General features: G+C 47.5%; 1 protein-coding gene across 3 annotated transcripts in view; it reads left to right on the forward strand.

The window, feature by feature from the left end:
* The first annotated feature begins 14901 nt into the window (after positions 1–14901).
* ica1 (islet cell autoantigen 1) overlaps positions 14902–18854 on the forward strand; it is a 97068-nt gene continuing 93115 nt past the window's right edge. The window contains exon 1 of one of the 3 annotated variants that reach the window (XM_033045791.1): positions 14902–14991. The gene's annotated coding sequence lies outside the window, so the exon portion shown is untranslated. Of the gene's footprint in view, positions 15161–18854 lie in introns of all 3 variants that reach the window. The other 2 variants (XM_033045772.1, XM_033045782.1) reach the window with 2 other exon arrangements.

The raw sequence follows: 18854 nt of genomic DNA on the forward strand, positions 1-18854 counted from the left end.
ACCAGGAAAGATCTTCAGAGATGTGCACGCCCAGGAATTTGAAGCTCTTGATCCTTTCAAACATCCACCCGTTGATATAAACGGGACTGTGGATCCCCATCCTACTCCTTCCAAAGTCCACAATCAGTTCCTTGGTTTTGCTGGTGTTGAGGGCCAGGTTATTGTGCTGGCACCATATGGACAGTTGCTCGATCTCTCTTCTATACTCTGACTCATCCCCATCAGTGATACGTCCCACAACAGTGGTGTCGTCAGCGAACTTGATGATGGAGTTCGCACTATGACCGGCTATGCAGCCTAGAGGTCCTCACATGCTGATTGTTATCGAAGGGTTGGGGGAAATCTTTTAAAATCTCTTATCTCGACTGAGATGCAATTTTTTTCCATATCGTATCTCTGTCCGCGCTCCGGCCTAAGATCGAGGAGCTGGTGGCCCCTTGCTGGGGATTGACTTTGGGAGCTCCAACCGCAGGAACCTGCAGACTAACATAGTGGAGCTCTCAATCCCTTGGTTAGGCACTGACTTCGGGAGCTCCAACCGCAGGAGATTCGACCGCCCCTATCGCGGGAGCTTCGACCGCCCCTATCGCGGGAGCTTCGACCGCCCCGGCGCGGTGGCTTCAATTGCCGACTGCGGAAGTTTTGATCGCCCCAACTGTGGATGGTTCGACTGCCACGACTGCGGGAGAATAAAGCATGAAGAAGATTCGACTTTATTGCCTTCCATCACAGTGAGGAATGTGGAATTCGCTGTGGTGGATGTTTATGTTAACTTTTATGTTGTGTGTCTTGTTGCTTTTTTTAATATGACTGTATGGTAAATTGAGTTTCACTGTACCTTAATTGGTACACATGACAATAAAATACCTTTGTACATTTTGAACTTTGAAGGTGAGAGGGCAAAGAGTTAAAAAGGCCCCAAGGGATAATTTCTTCACATTGAGGGTGCTACATATGTGGGAGGAGTTCCCAGAGGATGATGTAGAAGCAGGAGCAACAGTAGCTTTTACAAGATATTTAGACAGGTTAGGTCAGGTTGGGAAAGGTTCATAGAGATATGGGATAAATGCAGGGAAATTAGTCTAATGGGCCTGTCCCACTTATGTGACTTTTTCGGCAACAGCTGGCACCCGTCATAGATCATTGCAGGTCGCCGAAAATCTCCACATGTTGAAAATCAAGCTGCAACCAGAACAAGGTACGACTCTTTGGGCGACTACTCACGATCATACAGACTTCACCCCGCGACATGTTGCCGGGGTGTCGCCTTTATGGTCGTGAGTAGTCTCCTCAGTTGCCCAAAGAGTCGTAGCGTCTTTCTGGTCGCCGCTAGATTTTCAACATGTTGAAAATTTTCGGCGACCTGCAATGACCTATGACGGGTGCCGGCTGTCGCTGAAAAATTTGCGTAAGTGGGACAGGCCCATAACTCTACTATCAAACCTAGTCGACATGGACGAGTTGGGCCAAAGGACCTGCTTCCATGTCTATGATTTGATGAATGCTATTTGGTAAGTTCATGGCTGCCCTGATTGCGGCCTTAACTCTGATTCCCTGCCAACCTGCGGTAACTTTTCACCCCTTTGATTATGAAGAATAGACTGCCTGACTCTTCAGAACCCCTGACCACTGTGCCTAGCTCATGCAGCCGGTCAATTCTCTGTCGCTCCACTTCTCACACTCACTTTCCACTCACCAGTGTCCAGTTCATTCAACCCACTGGAACCCCAGTTCCCACGCTCCCTTTCAACTTTCCTAATTTACTGGAAATTACTTTGTAACACTGTGTGACATCTAAATAAACCATATTAATAGAAACAACATCTGATAGGCTTAGAAATTTGCTGGTCCAGCATAGCAGATATTCTGAGTGTTCCGGATTAGTGGAATTTTACTATAATGGGAAAATGCCCAGCTAATTTTGCATAAAATTAGGAATTCCTGCATCAAATGTATTGCCATCTGAACTTAGAATGGAAAAAGCTCTCCTCTGGATGAGGTACTTAATTCCCGGGATGGCGGGACTGACATATGATGAAAGAATAGGTCGACTGGGCTGATATTCACTGGAATTTAAAAGGATGAGAGGCAATCTTATAGAAACATATACAATTCTTAAAGGATTGGACAGACTAGATAAAGGAAAAATGTTCCCAATGTTGGGGGAGTCCAGAACCAGGGGTCAAAGTTTAAGAATAAAGGGTAGGTCATTTAGGGCTGAGATGATGAAGAACTTCTTCACCCAGAGAGTTGTGAATCTGTAGTCTTCTCTGCCACAGGTGGCAGTGGAGGCCAATTCACTGGATGTTTTCAAGAGAGAGTTAGATTTAGCTCTCAGGTCTAAAGGAATCAAAGGAACAGGGTACAGATTTTACTTCGGAGTCACGTGAGTGACTACGTGAAGAGCCCGCTCTGCACGCATGCGCGGAGTCAGGCGCTCCCGCTACGGGGAGAAAGAACGGACCGTCAGGTAAGCTCTGAGGTCGGGTTTTCTTTCACAGGGAGCCTTCTGCTTTTCAGGCAGAGAAGAAAGGCTCTTGGACAAACCTGTCCCCCGCTCGACTCCACGGAGGAGCGTTCCATCTGGGGGGGGCAGCAACAAGGCGGTAGGACCGCTTACCCGGCGCTCCGCTATTCCCCGACACCGTGCCGAGCCCAGTCCCGCTAGCGCCTGAGCAGTGGGCTGGAAGTAAAGCCACGGAAGAGGCATCCGGCCGGTGGCTTCCGACTTGTCGGACGGGGACGTCTCTCCACCCGCACCGGGAGGGGAGACAGCCGCATGAGCCGTATGAAGCGGCTTCTGGAGCAGGAGCTCCAGCGAGACGCGCTTCGTGAGGGGCGCTCTCGCAGGGGGAGTTCAGGCACTCCCTCCACAGTGTCTTGTGCACTGTCCATTGCTTCCTCCTTACCCGAGGGTAGCTTTGGTGACCAGGACTGGGCTGGTCAAGAAGAGGGGACGCTGGCTGAAGATGTCGGGAGTATGCAAGGGGTGCAGGAACAGGAAGAGCTGCTAGGTGTGGTGGACTGCTACGTGGCAGCCCCACGTGCAGGAGGCCGTTAAAGGCCAAACCAGCGGCCAGCATTAACTACCTCTCCAACAGGCCCCTACAGGAGAGGTGGTCAATGAGGCCTTAGAAACGTATACAGCTCCAGAGAACTGTGAGTCCCTTAAAGTGCCGGCTGTAAACAGCCAAAAGTGGGGGCACGTTGAGGCAAATATTCGGAACCAGGAGCTAAAACTGCAGCGGATCCTCAGGCTCCTGACGTCAGCCATCACATCGTTTGCTCGTTCCGTGGACAAATACGGAGATGACCACAACCTTCGTAAACAAATCATAAGACCTGCCATAAAATCCTAAATTTGCAGGGTTGTGCAAAACCCCAGCCACTGAGCCAGACCCACTGCTCTTTGGCAAAAACCTCACAAAGCATATGAAGGATATGGAAGAGGCCTTAAAAAACTTTCGGTCTCATGAGGGCAGGCCCCGGGACGAGCAAACCAAAAACAATCATTCCTAAGCAGCAGCACCCCATCGCGTCCATCAGTCGACGTGTACCATATGGGACTGGTGAAAGCTCGGGGTCCGCATTCTATCCCCGGAAGTCTTCTTTAGACCAGGGCCCAGAGCGGACCCCATGGAAAATGCGCCACCCCCCAACGTCAACGCCAAGTCAGACAACGTGCAAGACTCTGCCTTGGATTTAATCCATTCTTCCTCCATATGTGCCCGTCATGGCCTAATCCAATGCAGAGTCCTTCACAAAGTCCACTACACAAATGCAAGATTATCTAGAATTTACCCCGCTGTTAGGGACACCTGCAACAGATGTAATCAATCTCCTGCCAACCATAGCCATATGTTTTGGTCTTGCCCTAAGCTAGTAGCCTTTTGGAGGAGTGCTTTCGACTTGATAAGCAGAGCCTACGGCCAGACTATTCCTCCAAACCCACTGTCAGCCATTTTCGGTACCCCTCCCAACACCAACCTCTCTGTTGCGGTGAAACGGGTTCTAGCTTTTACAACCTTGTTAGCCTGGAGACTGATCTTGCGTAACTGGAGGCTCACCCGTCCCCCGACACACGCCCGCTGGATTAAGGAGGTGCTTTACAATTTAAAGCTTGAAAAACTTAGGTTCTCTCTCAAAGGCTCTACCATGACATTCCTAGATACATGGAACCCTTTCTTGGAACTTGTTAACTCTCTCAACTTGTCCCCGGACTCGGAAGAGGACTGAGTGCTCTCCATCATTGTTCTGCTCTACTGCAGCTGTTCTCCCCTTAACCCTCCCCCCTCCCCACACTTATTTATTTAATTACTTACTTATTTACTGTTATTAGTGACCCCCTTTAGTGAGGGGGGAAAGAGGGTGGGGGAGGAGGAGAGAGGAGAGGGAGGGGAGGATGGAGGGGAGGGAGGAGGGAAAGGGGGAAGTGTGGAGGGAGGCGGAGAGGGGTAGGGGAGAGAGGGGGAAGAGTGTGGAGGGAGGAGGAGAGCGGAGAGAGGGGGTAGAGTGGGGAGGGAGAGGGAAGGGAGGGGAGGGGGGAGAGAGAGGGGTGGGGAGGGAGATGGGTGGGGGGTGGGGGGAGATGTGGAAGAATGGGGAGGGAGGGGGAGAGGTGTAGGGGGGAGTGGTGGAAGTGAGAGAGAGGGGTAGGGGAAGGGGTGGGGGAGAGATGGCAGCGAGGGGGAAGGGAGGGGGAGAGAGGGTGGGGGTGGGAGAGGGGTGGGATAATGGGAGAGAAGGGGAAGAGTGGGGAGGGAGTGGGAGAGGGTTAGGGTGGTGGTGGAAGAGGGACAGGGGTAGGGGGCGGGGGGAGAGATGGAGGGGGGTGGGGGGAGAGAGTGAAGGGGAGTGGGGGAGAGAGGGATGGGGGTGGGGGCAGGAGGGGGAGGAGAGGGGTGCGGAGAGGGAGATGAAGAGGGAGGAGGAGAAAGGGGTGGGGGATGGGGCGGGGTGGGGGAGGGGGAGAGAGGGAGGAGGAGGGAGGAGGGAGAGTAGGGAAGGGAAGGAGGAGGGAGAGGGGGGATGTGTGGAGGGAGGGGGAGAGTGGTAGGGGGGCGGGGGAAGAGTGGGATGGGAGAGGGAGAGAGGTGGGGGGAGAGAGGGGAAAGAGTGGGGAGGGAGAGTGGGAGGGGGGAGAGAAGTGGAAGAGTGGGGAGGGGGAGAGGGGTAGGAGGAGTGGTGGAAGAAGGACATGGGGAGTGGTGGAAGAGGGACAGAGGTGTAGGGGTAGGGGAAGGGGTGGGGGAGAGAGGGAAGGGAGGGGGAGAGAGAGGGGTGGGGGAGGGAGAGGGGTGGGTAAGGGGAGAGAAGTGGAAGAGGTAGTAGGGGGTAGGGGGAAGGGGGCAAGGGGAGAGAGGGAAGGGGGTGGGGTAGAGAGGGATGGGGGTGGGAGGAGGAGGGGAGGAGAGGGAGAGGGGTGAAGAGAGGGAGATGGAGAGGGGGAGGCGAGAGGGGTGGGGGATGGGAGGAGAGAGGGTAGGGGGAGAGAGGTGTGGGGGAGGGGGAGGGAGGCAAGGAGGGAGGTGGGGTAGGGGGTAGAGGGGGAAGAGTGTGGATGGAGGGGGAAGAATGGGGAGAGGGAAAGGGGTGGGGAGGAAAGGGTGGGGGAGGGGGTGAGGAGAGGGATGGAGAGGGGGAGAGAGGGATGGGGAGGGGGAGAGAGGTGTGGGGGAGGGGGGAGGGATGGGGTAGGGGAGGGAGGGGTAAGAGTGTGGAAGGAGGGGGAAGAGTGTGGAGGGGGAAGGGTTGGGGGAGAGAAGGAAAGAGGTGGGGGAAGGAAGGGGGGAGAGGGAAGGGGGGTGGGGGAGAGAAGGATGGGGGTGGGAGGAGGAGGGGGAGGAGAGGGAGAGGGGTGAGGAGAGGGAGATGGAGAGGGGGGAGGAGAGAGGGATGGGGGAGAGGGATGGGGAGGGGGAGAGAGGTGTGGGGGAGGGGAGGGAGGGATGGGGGAGGGAGGGGAGGAGGGAGATGGGGTAGGGGAGGGAGGGGTAAGAGTGTGCAGGGAGTGGGAGAAGGGTGGGGGAAGGGGTGGGGGAGAGAGTGAAAGGGGTGGGGGAGGGAAAGGGGGCGTGGGGTGGGGGAGAGAAGGAAGGGGGTGGGGGAGGGAAGGGGGGAGAGGGAAGGGGGGAGAGGGAAGGGGGGAGAGGGAAGGGGGGAGAGGGAAGGGGGGAGAGGGAAGGGGGGTGGGGGAGAGAGGGATGGGGGTGGGAGGAGGAGTGGGAAAGGGGTGAGGAGAGGGAGATGGAGAGGGGTGAGGAGAGGGAGATGGAGAGGGGGAGAGAGGGATGGGGAGGGGGAGAGAGTGATGGGGGAGGGGTAGAGAGGTGTGGGGGAGGGGGGAGGGATGGGGTAGGGGAGGGAGGGGTAAGAGTGTGGAAGGAGGGGGAGAGGGGTGGGGGGAGAGAGGAGAAATAGTGGGGAGGGAGAGTGGAAGGGGGAGGGGTAGGGACAGTCCATCTGTTCCCCATTCCCTTTCACCCCCAATCCACTTTCTCTATTCCCATACACGTGATGATGCGCATCGACACAGGCTGCGGGGGTGGGGGGAGGGGCTGGGGCTGCTGCAAAGGCATATGTAAATTGATCCATTCCGATTGGACATCTGTGAGCATTGGGCATTGGGCATTGTGATATCCCACGATGGAACATTCACCAACATTCTATGAGTGAGAAGACAGTTTCTTTTTTAATTTTTGGGGGGGGAGAAGGATTTTATTAAAAATGTGTACATAAACACGACGAAATTTAATCAGGAGTGGATACTTGGAATGAAAAGTGACATCTCTACCGAAATGGAAAACATCTGGGCGTTTCTGCATCTGGTGTTGGCGTGGCAACGAATCAAAGGCTGGCAGCCACAAGTCAGGCAGAATGCCGGCAGCCACAGACTTTTATATAATAATAGATGGAGAGTACTCCTAATGTAGGTTTTAACTCATGTTCCACCTGCATACTTATTTTTCTATCTACCTATATACATAAATGTCTCATTTTGTATGTGTGCACGGGTGTGTGTGTGTGTGTTTTTGTATCTTTGCCAAAATGTTATGCAGTAGCACTGAAATTTTTACAGAATCTTACTCACATTTTTCTGGTCATGGCGAGAATCAGGTTCCCTTGAGATTTGATACCCTATTTCACGTTATTGATAATTAAAGTTTTTTAAAAAGATAAAAATGGCTGTCCCACTTCGGCGATTTATTAGGCGACTACAGGCGATTAGGCTTTCATCACATGGTCATCAGTTGTCGTCGACGGGATGTCGTTTGTATGTTCGTGAGTAGTCTCCTCAGTCGCCCAAAGAGTCAAAGGTATCAAAGGTATCAAAGGTATTTTATTGGTCACATTTGTACCGACGTGTAATGAAGTGAAATGCTTTTTGCCATTTTGCAGCACACAAAAATGATTCATAGATTCTTTCTGGTTGCCGCTGGATTTTCAACGCTGAAAATTTTTCGCCGACAGTGGCAAACGTGGGTTTGACACCAATGAATGTAGCTTGAAGTAGGTGCTGTCGTAGTTGTCGTCAGGTTAACACAAGTTGTCGCCAGGATGTCGTAGATTGTCGCCAGGTGATGTAGGTTGTTGCCGGTGCTGACTTCGGTGAATTACATTGTCGTATTTGCCGGCTAACAGTTGCCTAAAAAACGCCTAAATGAGACAGGCCCATTAGTCCAGTTGCCTGTTTTTCGACAACCTGCTATGACTATGACAGTTGCCGGCAGTCGCCTAAAAATCACCTAAGCGGGGCAGGCCCATGAGAGAGAGAGTCATCCAGCAGCTTCCAGTGATGATGTCACAATGCCATCTCACAGTCCACCAATCACGATGGGCTCTCATTTACACAAGCTGCCGAGTGCGACAATGACATCACAATGGGACGTTGTCAACTGTAATGGCAGCAGCAGCTTAAAGGAGAGTTTGCCAATGGTAATGGCAGCAAAAGCTTGAAGACGAATGCTGCGCGGTGCCATCGAGGGAGAGAGAGGGAGAGGGAGAGAGAGGGGGAGAGAGAGAGAGTTAGGAAAAAAGAGAGGGAGAGAGTTGATTTGGTGAAACTGGTGAGTGGTGGAAACGCGTTGCGTTGGGGGAATTGGTGAGTGGTGGAATATTGCTTTGGGGGTTGCCAATGGTAATGGCAGCAGCTGCTTGAAAGAGAATGCTGCGCGCCACCATCTTCAGTCCATCTGGGCAGCCCAGGGGGGGGGGGAGAGTGTGTTACGGGGATGGGGGGGAGTGTATGACGGGGGGGAAGTTGAGTCAAAAGTCAAGTCTATTCATTGACTCAAAGATTGATTGGCGTTTTACAAAAAAAAATTTCAGAACTTTCCTCCGATGCGGCCTGCAACCCCCTCCCCACAAGTCGAGCTCATGCTGCCCGGCCCCCCCGCCACTGCCCCCTCACCCTGCCCCTGTCCCCGCACCCCATTTCCCCCCCTCCCTCCCACTCCCCCCATCCTGGGGACGATTGATTGCCTCCATAAATTCCATAATTTTCATTGTGGGGGGTGAAGGGGTGATTGGCTCCAGGGGAACCTGTGTCTAGGGTGAGCGCCGACGCCACACCGACCCCACACCGACCCCCCCCCCCCCCTGCCCCCCCCCCCATGTTGGGGGATGGGGCCCAATGGGTCCCACTTGGTCTAGTATCATATGTCATGACATTATTAAAAGTCTGATCTTAAATATGTGTGTGTATATGTGTGTGTATATGTGGTTGACTTTACAACTTCGCAAAAACACTACGGGGTAATTTTATCATATTCCGATGGACATTTTTCCCGTTGAGGCCGAGAACACCTTCACTGAACATTTGATGCTTTAGTTCTCGACATTACTGATTAAAGTTTAAAAAACTCTAAATACTTTGAATTTAAAATGACCAGCTTCAAATGATGATGTCACAATGGCTCGGCTATCAGTGATCAGCTTCACTTGCATTCGGGAATGGCTTGAGTTGGAGGATGTGGCCTCCCGTGGGGGCCACGGGTAGGGAACGGGTGCGTTGGGGGAGCAGACCCTATGGGTCTGCACTTGGTCTAGTATATTACTAAAACTCTCATCTTATTTGTTTATTTGTTTGTTTGTTTGCGTGTGAGTGAGTCCTGGAAACTTCAGCAAAATGGTACACGATAGTGCTACAATTTTTGGCCCACCTTACTCACCATTGTCTTGGGGTGTGCAATTGCCAAGTTTTGTTCAGATTGATGGTATATTTTTACAAGTTATTGACATTTTAAACTTTACAAAAAACACTTTACAAAAAAAAATTCTACTTGCCCCGCCAGTCAGCCACGTTCGACATCACAATGACGTCACAATTTTCATTGAGAAATCCATTTTTTTTAAATCGCGATTTTAATTGTGCGTGGGTGGGATAGGGGGGGAGGAGAGAGGTGGGGGAGCTGGGGGATAAAGGGAGAGGAGGGCGTTGGGGAGGGGAGAGGATTAACGGAGGGAGGGAGGGAGTGACTGAGGGTATCCGCGCATGCGGACTTTAAAATAACTGAAGGTCTTCCCGCGTGTGGGCAGTGGGCCTGATATCTGTGTGTGCGAGATTTGAAATGACAGCGGGGCTGAGGCTGGGGCGAGGTCTGGGGGCGGCAGCATTGCTGCTCTGGGCCCGTGGAGAGGGAAAGGAGCGGGACCCGGGGCAAGGACTAGGCCCGCAGCCTTGACCTCTCCTTCCCCCCAGCTCCAGGCTGCTTGGCCCATCCCCCCCGACAGCCCCCACTTCAAATACGGGTTTTGAAATGACCGTGGCGCTGAGGCTGGGGCTAGGTCTGGGGGCAGCGGTGTGCTGCTACTCTGGACCTGCGGGAAGGAAGAGGAGTGGGACCCTGGGCAAGGACTAGGCCACAGCCTCAGCCTCTCACTCCCCTCCCCCGGCTCCAGGCCACTCGGCCCATCCCCTCGACAGCCCCTGCCTCATGTATGGGATATGAAATGACTGCGGGAGGAGGGGGATTGAGGGAGAGGAGGGGGTAAAGAGGGGGGAGGGGTTATGGAGGGAGGGAGGAGAAGAAGGAGGGAAAGAAGAGGGAGGGTGAAGAGAAGGGGAGTGTTGGGCGTTGAGGGGGAATGGATGAGGATAGGGGTAGGAACAGGGATGGTGAGGTAATGGAGTTGGGGAGGGGGAATAGGGAGGAGGGGATGGAGCGGGTGAGGGGAGGAAGCAGAGGAGGGTTGGTGGAGGCTGGGGAGAGGGAGGTTAATGGAGGAGGGGAAATAGGGGACTGAAGAGGGAGAGTGTGATGCGTTCACATTGATCTTATATTTTACAATTTATTGCCATTTTGAACTTTAAAAACGTCGCAGTCACGCTCCCACTTGCCGGCCGTGCCTGCACAGTTGGGGAGGGTTACCATGTCTCGCGTCACAACGGGGATCTCTGGCGTCACAACGGGAACCTGTCAGGCCGCACGTGCGCAGTCTGTTTAAATATTATGTTGGGGGAACGGAACCCACCCAACAGGTTCGCACTTGGTCTAGTTTCCGCTAATTTTGTCTTATTCCACCACCTCTCATTCTGTCCACTGCCATTACTGTTATTGAGTGTTGAGATGGAGACTCAGTGTGAGATATTGAAGTGAAATATTAAGTGAGATATGAAGATGTTAAGTGACAATCAGTGTGAGATATTAAAGAATAGCTTGAGTGAAAGATTAAAAATACGAAAAGGAGAACATAGATCTTGAATAGTAAATACAAGAACTTAGTAGCATGATGTTAGGACAATAGCTTCCCCCTCAATGTCAGCGAGGTAAAGGTGCTAGTTATCGACTTCAGGAAGCATGGTGCAGTACATGCCCCAATCACCATAAGTAGTGCCAAAGTGGAAATGCTTGAGAGTTTCAAGTTCCTCGTTAATATTACCAACTATCTGTCCTGGATCAACCATATTGATGCGACAACCAAGAAGGCGTGGCAACGATTCTACTTCCTTAGGAGAATGAGGAAATTCCATATGTCTCCAATGACTTTTACAAACTTCTACAGTTGCACCATAGAAAGCATAGTCATTGAACATATTACATAGAATAGCACAGCACAGGAACAGGACCTTCGGCTCACATTGTCTTAGATGATCATGATGCCAAGACCAACTCTTACCTGCCTGCGAATAATCAATATCGTCCCATTTGCTGCATATCCATGTGCCTATCCAAAGGTCTGTTACATGCCACTATCATATCTGCCTCTAACACCTCCCTCAGCAGTGCATTCCAGGCACTCAGCACCCTCTGTTGAAAAACATGCCTCACACATCTCCTTTAAACTTTGCCCCTCTCACCTCTGGTATTTGATATTGCCATCTTGGAGAAATATTCTGACTATCTACCCCATCTGTGTCTCTCATAATTTTACATTGGGTTGCATCACAGCTTGGTTTGAGAGACAGCTCTGCCGCAGATCACAAGAAATTGCAGAGAGTTGTGGATGAAGCTCAGTCTATCACAAAGACCATACGTCACACTGCATCGGATAAACAGCCAACATAATCAGAGACGTCCCATCCCGCTAATTCTCTTTTCTCTCTGCTCCCGTCTGGCAAAAGATACAGAAGCTTGAAAGCCTACACCACCAGTCCTATGGAATACCTCGTTCCTGCCTTCTCCCCATATCCCTTGACTCCGTTATCTTAAAGAGCTCTGTCTAGCTCTCTCTTGAAAGCATCCAGAGAACCAGCCCCCACTGCCCTCGGAGGCAGAGAATTCTACGGACTCACAACTCTCTGTGTGAAAAAGTTTTTCCTCATCTCTGTCCTAAATGGCTTACCCCATTATTAAACTGTGGCCCCTGGCGCCCCCCCCCCCCCCCTCCCTCCCACCCAACATCGGGAACATGTTTCCTGCCTCTATCGTGTCCAAACCTTTAATAATCTTATATTTCAATAAGATAGCTTATCATCCTTTAAATTCCAAAGTATACAAGCCAAGCCATTTCATTGAATGTTACTTCATTTTTCTTCAGATTTTCTCACTCTTCTTTATCACAGGAGAGTAATAAATCTTTTGGTTAACTAGGTAAAGGATGTGTGGGAAGCAAAGCAATGGTAAGTTTCAAGGGAGCATGCAAACCAGGGTACTTGCGAGTCAGAAAGGACTGTAGGAACCGGGGCCACAGTGACTTGCAAGCAAGTGTGGAAGAAATCGATAAATATTTGTGGGAGGGAAGAATCAGCATGTTGCATGGGGACAGGACAAGGAATTGAAATGAGTGAGATGGTTTGGCCAAAGGGTGATGTTTTTGAAGCATGAAGGAGTTTTCTGTTCTCTTTCTATTATTGTATTATTCTTTGAAATAGGGTCTAATTATTGTGGGTGGAAATGGAATAACAAGTGGAAGCTTGTGCAATTTTAAACCATACATTGGAAGGATATCTGCCAAATCTGAATTCTGCAGCTTACAGCTGGCTGAGTCATTTTATGCAATGAGTCACTGAGAACAAAATTTGTTAAGGGTGGAAAACAGACATGTAAAGAAAAATATCTGATAAATAAACTAAACAAAGAAACAATATTAAATACATGAAGCAATAATCAGATCTATTAGACTCGTTAAAGTAAATTAATTACATGGAAGTAATATTTAAGTAATAATATATGCATTAAATAAAAATATAATACAAAATAATAAATAAGTAGAACAAATAATAAGGAACAAGAAGCAAGACTGATTAATTAAGCTAAATCCATTTAGCTAGGTAAATTTTGATCAAGTATTTCTATTTTATCCAGAGGAAGTGGCCCTGGAAGTAGTAGATGCCATGGTGATCATCTTTCAAAATTCTTTGGATTCTAGATCAGTTCTTACATATTGGATGACAAATATAACCTCACTATTTTAAAAGCAAGGCAGAGACAAATTGTAGTCCAGTAAGCCTAATATCAGTAACGGGAAAAATGCTGGCACCTATTATGAAATCATACAATAAGAGAAAACTAAAACATTAACAGGATTGGACAAAGGCAGAGTGGGTTTATGAAATGGAAATCATGCTTAACAAATTCAATAGAATTTTTGAGGCCAGCTCAATATGTATATTCTACTCTCCGTCATCACCAAAGTGATGGAAGGGATCATTAATAGTGCTATCAAACTTCATGTATAGGAAGAGTTTAGAGGGCTGTGGGCCAAATGCAAGCAAGTGGGACTTTTGCATGGAAGGCCAACTCTGTTGATATGGACAGGGTGGCCGAAGGATCTGTTTCTGTGCTGTAATGCTCTATGAAGCAATGACTTGCTTAGCTGCAACCTGTTCGTGGAATCACAGTTTAGGATCTGCCAAATTAACCCAGCACCCAACATTATTATTGTGTTGGTATAATCCATAGACAAAAGCGCTGCACTACCAAGGTAAAGTGAAAGTAAGTGCTCTTAACATCAAGGCAGTGTTTGATCAAGTATGGCATCAATTTTAATAAAGTTTAATCTAATCTAATCTAAGGAGTCCAAGCTAAATTAGAGTTACTAGAAATCAAGGGGAATACCCTCTGCTGGCTGGAATCAAATTTAGCACAAAGGAAGATAGTTGTGTTGGTTAGAGGTCAATCATCTCAGGTACAGGACATCACTGCAGAAATTCCTAGGGGTAGTATCCCAGGCCAAACCATTTTCAGCTGCTTCATCTTTGCCCTTCCTTCAATTGTAAGATCAGAAGTATGGATGTTTGCTGATAATTGCACAATGTTCAGCAATATTCCCAACTTCTCACAAAATGAAACAGTCCACATTCAACTACAGCAAGACCAGGACAATATTCAGGCCCGACTTCATAGGTGGTAAGTAACATCCGTGCCACACAAGTGCCAGGCAATAACAATATCCAACAAGCGGTAGAGTTCCTTTACAATGCCAGAGACCTGGGTTCGATCCTCACTTTGGGTGCTGTCAGTACAGAGTTTGTATGTTCTCCCCGTGACTGCTTGGGCTTTCTCCGTAAACTCCAGTTTCCTCCCACACTCCAAAGACGTACAGGTTTGCAGGTTGATTGACTTGATATAATTGTAAATTGTCCCTAATGTGTGTAGGATAGCATTAGTATATGAGGATCGCTGGCTGGCGCAGACACAGTGGGCCGAAGGCCCTGTTTCCGCGCTGTATCTGTTAACTAAACCAAACCCCCTGACATTCGATGGCATTACCACCACTGTCACCCGCTCCAACGATCCTGTTGCTTTTGCATCTTTCCGCAATCTGTCTTCATATCTGTTCATCTATCTCCTGCTGGCTATTGGGAAGCCTATCGTATGAGATGCCACGTCAACATAAATGCTACGTAGGATGCAGTATAAGATGCCACAAAAGATGCCACATAAGATGCTGTATTGGATCTGAGTTGGATGATCAGCCATGAGCATATCGAATGGCGGTGCAGGCTTGAAGGGCCGAATGGCCTACTCCTGCACCTATTTTCTATGTTTCTATGTATGATACCACAAAGGATGCCACATAAGATGCAGTATAAGATACCACATAGGATGCAGTATAAGATGTTTAAGAAGGAACTGCAGATGCTGGAAAATCGAAGGTACACAAAAATGCTGGAGAAACTCAGCGGGTGCAGCAGCATCTATGGAGGAAGGAAATAGGCAACGTTTCAGGCCGAAACCCTTCTTCAGTATAAGATACCACTTAAGATGAAGTATAAGGTACCACATAGGATGCCGCATAAGATGCAGTATGAGATATCACATAAGATGCAGTAAAATATACCATATAGGATACCATATAAGATTGCCACATATGATGCCAGGCAACACATGCAGTGCATCGGCTGTGGGAGAGGAAACTCCGTGAGCGCTTGGCTTGAGGTGGAAGGAATCCCGGCGGCGGAGTTACAGGTTGCTGGAACGTCACGTGTTCGCGGGACATTGTTGACGCGCGCGTGCGTCAGGGACACACCTGGGCGGCCCGGGGAGAGCGCGGAGGTTGCAGCCGGTGGAGTCGGAGCCACCTCCCGCTGCTGCCACCGCCGCGTAGGTAGGTGCCAATTATTCGTCCCAACCAATTGTCATGTTGTTGCTAGGGTGGAATTTATTTAATCGTTTTAAACATAGGGCAATTTAAAACAAAATTGCTTGTAGACTTCTCTCCTCCTCCTCCTCCTCTACGTTGACGATGGCAGCATTAGCAAGAGAAGCTCAATGAGGTATGCACTTTAATTGCGAGGCTGCAGCTGACATGTCACAGGCTTGGTGTTTTTCTTTCGTTCGACGCGTTTGACGAGCGACGGGTCGGTTTCCATATGGAAAGGCAGCTCGGAAGAGTGCGGCTGAATTGTGCGTGAGCCGGTGGCGGATGCCTGGGTCTGTACGGTTGCTGTCAAGATGGCAGAAACTCGCATTTCCCCCCCATTCGATCTGCTGCATTATCCCTGTATTTCTGACTAGAGAGAGAAGAAAAAATACACCGGCGACTCCGGCGAGAATGTATTGTCAGTGATGAAATTATGCCAAAAAAAATCATATCTTTATTGCTAATGAATAAAGGTCTCTATGCAAGATATTTGAAAACTTATTTTTTTCTCTGAATGGGGAATTTACAGTTAAATTTGCTTTGGTTGTCCATCAAAAGTAACACAGTCATCAATTTGTAAGCAAAGAATAGCCAGACTCTGAGAAGGTGGTATTTTTTTAATCAACGTATTATAAACATAGCTGGTAAAACATTTTAACCTTGGTAATTTCAAATTGAAAGTATCTGATATTGCTGTATTGGAGAAAAAAAACACAACCATTTGTACAGTGAAAAAATTACATTTCTAATCAATGTTATGTGTTTTCCTTACATATTAATGGTATGGACTTTTTGTGGGTTTAGTTGTGGTCAGTCTTGTAGTAGCTTAGTTTTTGCAATATATAAACAAGCTATAATAAAAATATTAGTTTATATGTACTTTCCATCAATAATTGGGATTGTAAATTGCTGCGACATCACCACTAGTAAATAAATGTAATTACAATTTGGCAAGTTTGTGTCCAGTAGGTTTCATGAACAACTTGTAGAGCAGTACATGGAACAGTCTAGCACAGGAACAAACATATTCCTCCATTCGCTGCATTTGTATGTGCCTTATAGCCTTTTAAATGCTTCAAGTGTACCTGCTACCACTGCAAGCAGTGAGTTCCAGACACATACAGTTTTGTGTGTGTGTGGTGGGGGGGGGGGGGGGGGGGTCTTTCCTCTTGCATCTCCTATCAACTTTCCCCATTCGACCTTGTAGCTATGTCCTCCAGTATTTGACATTTCCATCCTGGGAAAAAGTTTCTGACAGTTTACTCTAACTATGCCTCTATGATTTCTGATGCTTCAATAAGGTATCCCCTCAATTTCTGATGCTCATCTATCCTTTTTCTCCAGAGATGCAGCCTGCCCCGCTGAGTTACTCCAGCATTTTGTGTCTATCTTTGGTATAAACCAGCATCTGGTAATCCAGGTAACATCCTGATGAACCCCCTAATGCACCTTCTCCAAAGCCTCTACACCCCTCCTGTAATAGGGTGACCAAAACTGCACACAATACTCCAGATATGGTCTAACCAAAGTCCAATAAAGCAGCAGAGTAACTTCCTAACTCATATTGAATATCAGGACAGATGTAGCAAGCATACCTGATGCCTTTTTTTTTTTTTACCACTATTGACTTGTGTTGCTATTTCATGGAGCTACAGACTTGGTTCCCAAGAACCATCTGTACAGAAGTGCTGTTAGGGGTTCATACCATTAACTATATATATATTCCTCTTATATTTGTTCTTCCAAAGTGCAACATCTCATATTTGCTGGAATAAACTCCATCTGCCATTTCTACGTCCATAACCTAACTGATCTGTATCCTTTAACAGCCTCTTTCACTGTCTGTAGCATCACCAATTTTTGTGCCATCTGCAAACTGTTTTGTCTTCTAAGGCAGTTCCAAATACCAAGTTACTGTAGATTCCACGCATCTTAATCTTTTGACTCTGTGCACCACGAGGGACTTTGTTAAATGCTTTACCAAAATCCATGTAGACAACATCCACTGTCCCACCCTCATCTACCATCTTTATCTCATGATCAACAATCTCATTCATGTTTGTGAGACATGACCTGCCATGGACAAAGTCGTGCTGACTGTTACTAATTAGCCCATTCTCTTCCAAATGTGAGTAAATCCTATTCCTAAGAATCCTCTCCAATAACTTCCCTACCACTGATGTGAGGCTCACTGGCCTATATTTTCCCAGATTATCCCTATTTCCCTCCTTAAAGAAAATAACATTTGTTACTCTCTATCCCTGTGGCTAGAGAGAATACAAATATATTTGTCAAGGTTCCAGTAATCTAACCTCTTGCCTCTCTTGATAACTCTCTATAATTCATTTGTCAATATTTATAATGAAAACATTAAAATAGGATGTGTAAATTTAAAGTTGACAATTTTAATCTGAGTGCCTTTTGTCTAATTTTATGTCAGACTCTGTGTTGCATGAAAACTTGTCCTTGACTTCCTGCATGATGCCTTCAGAGGATCTATACTTTATATTGTGCAGGGAAAATGCTTCTCTGCAAATATATTTCCTGATGCTTTTCATTTGTGCTTTTGTGTCAGTAGAAAAATCTATATTAATGTCCGTAAAAATGTTTCATGATGTCATGTTGTAATTACCAAATTTTTGCCAACAAGTACAGGTGATGGTATAATCCACCTAAACCTGACATATTATCCTCCTCTGATGAATATTAAAACAAAATGACATAACATTCTGGCCTGCTCCCCAAACCTTCCCAAACAATTAAGTATACTTTCCCTTTTTTCCTTGAAGCCTGGACATGGTCCTCATACCAGGCGTGCCCCTGTGTCTCAGCCTAATACGGCACCTCATGTTTCTCCATATCCTTGGGGAAACCATAGAGGTGGTCTATGCCTTTCCTTTGTGCCTTCTCTGCTGACTCGTGTTCTTCTATATTAAATTAGTAATTTACTTTTTATTTTATTCATTTTTTCCCCCCAAACTTCTGTTCAATTTACCAAGACAGAGACTATACCTAAGGTAGACTCAGAATGTTTTTCCCAAGATGGAAATATCAAATACTAAAGCACTATGCTTTGAAGTGAGAGGGGCAATGTTTAAAGGAGATGTCTGGGCCATGCTGTTTTACACAGTGTGGTGAGTGCCTGGAACACGCTGCTGGATGTGGTTATGGAAGCGTATACTATAATGGCATTTAAGGAACTTTTAGAATCTTGGATATGCAGGGGATGGAAGGATATGGATCAAGTGCACTCAGTTGGTCTTTATCATCATGTTTTGCACAAATATTGTGGGGCGAAGGGCCTGTCCATGTGCTGCCCTATGTTCTATGATTGGAGCTGATTTCACCATCAATTTACTTTTTTTCTATTTACTAACTGATCTGGTGATTAAATGTGCTCTGTTAAACGATTGAAACCCCTTATTAATGTATTGATTTGGCCATTGCCCCATTATTAATTCTAATACAGTTGCCTATTACCCCATTAAATTATTGATTTGTTAACCTGCCCTTTAGTATATTCAGTACTGTCTACTGCTCTATTGATTATATATCTGAATCCACATGGTTCAATGACTTTAGTAATTTATGACTATTCAATTGTGCAATATTTATTGATTTGCCATTTCTTTTTCACTGAATTTATTGATTGATTCAAGTTTGGTTAGTATTGATTTCTTAATAATTTGTTTGTTTCTTTATAATGTAGAGTTTACAAATATCCATCGATATTTGTGAACAAGTGTTTTAGACTGAGATTTTCGTATATACAGTGTAAAAGTAAATTGGTACCATTCTTAGTTGAAATTTAAATTCTCCATTTTATT

This window comes from Amblyraja radiata, chromosome 2, assembly GCF_010909765.2.
Source record: "Amblyraja radiata isolate CabotCenter1 chromosome 2, sAmbRad1.1.pri, whole genome shotgun sequence".
In the NCBI taxonomy this organism is placed as follows: Eukaryota; Metazoa; Chordata; class Chondrichthyes; order Rajiformes; family Rajidae; genus Amblyraja; species Amblyraja radiata.